The sequence below is a fragment of the Ursus americanus genome, chromosome 15, assembly GCF_024610735.1.
Source record: "Ursus americanus isolate L20-20 chromosome 15, mUrsAme1.1.p, whole genome shotgun sequence".
In the NCBI taxonomy this organism is placed as follows: domain Eukaryota; kingdom Metazoa; phylum Chordata; class Mammalia; order Carnivora; family Ursidae; genus Ursus; species Ursus americanus.
This window is the reverse complement of record NC_142141.1, coordinates 26,589,967-26,591,351: the sequence shown is the minus strand read 5'-3', so window position 1 is coordinate 26,591,351 and position 1,385 is coordinate 26,589,967. Positions and strand designations below refer to the sequence as shown.

At 41.8% G+C, this 1,385-nt stretch overlaps 1 pseudogene; it reads left to right on the top strand.

Moving 5' to 3' along the window:
• The first annotated feature begins 442 nt into the window (after positions 1–442).
• Positions 443–940, top strand: LOC123803626 (large ribosomal subunit protein uL11 pseudogene; annotated as a pseudogene).
• The last annotated feature ends 445 nt before the right edge of the window (positions 941–1,385 follow it).

Genomic DNA, 1,385 nt, shown 5'->3' with positions numbered 1-1,385 from the left:
GCAGCTTTTCATATATTTCTGCCTGATATTTTTAAAAGCCTTTACAATGTCTTGAAACGACAAACTCTGTAATATGACTAAGGTAAGAAAGGAAGTTATCAGGATGCATCTTATATGTTGTAGTTTTCTCTCTGGCAAAGAAATGTCAATATTTGAACCACACATTAAGCTCTACACTCAACAGTTCTTGGTCTTCTAAGAAGATACATGTACTTCTTTTAGGTGGGAGGTTGAAAAGCTTCCTTTGTTTCCCCACCCATACAACGGGGGGCTTAGACTAGATTATCTTAAATATCCCTGCACACTAACATTCTATAAGTCTATGATGTTTCAGTCAAATTTGTGAAATACAGTTTTCTGGCCTTTGGCTCAGGGGAGGGGACAGTGCAACTGTCTTCAGTTGTCCTGAATCCAGGTTCATCCAAAACCAGCCACCTCCACCATGCCGCCTAAGTTTGACCCCAATGAGATCAAAATTGTATACACAAGGTGCACCAGTAGGGAAGTCTGTGACACATCTGTCCTGGTCCAAAAGATCAGCCCCCTCGATCTGTCTCCAAAAAAGTTTGGTGATGACACTGCCAAGGCAACTGGTGATTTGGAGGGTCTGAGGATCACAGTGACACTGATCATTCAGAACACACAGGCCCAGAATGAAGTGGTACCTTCTGTCTCTGCCCTGATTATCAAAGCCCTCAAGGAACTGCCAGGATACAGAAAGAAGCAAAAACACATTAAACACAGTGAAAAGGTCACTTTTGATGAGATTGTCAACATTGCCTGACTGATGTGGCTCCGATCCTTAGCCAGAGAACCCTCTGAAACCATCAAAGAGATTCTGGGGACTGCCCAATCTGTGGGCTGCAATGTTAGTGGCCGCCACCCCTATGAAATCATAGATGACATCAACAGTGGTGCAGTACAATGCCCAGCTAGTTGAGAACTACAAAGGAAAATATTTCAATAAAGGATCATCTGACAATCAAAAAAAATTGTGGAATAACATAGTGAGGTAAGTGTGTAGACTTCTCTGAAGTACTGGGATGAATATTTTGCAAAGCAAATTTCACCCTCCCATCTAAGAAAATCAGAGATAATTATTTTTACTAATGCCCTTGAAAGCACCATGTAAAAGAGTGCCTGGTCCTAATAGCCTGGGCCAGAGGTCAATGAACAATGGCCCATGGGCCAAATGCAACCTGTCACCTGTTTCTGTAAAGTTTCCTTGAAACACAAGCCATGCTGATTTGTTTATGTATTGTCTATGTCTGCTTTCTCACTACCATGGCATACATAGTTGAATTGTTGCAACAGAAATTGTCAGCCCACAAAACCTAAAATGTTTATTCTCTGGCCCTTTACAGAAAAAGTTTGCCAACTCCTGG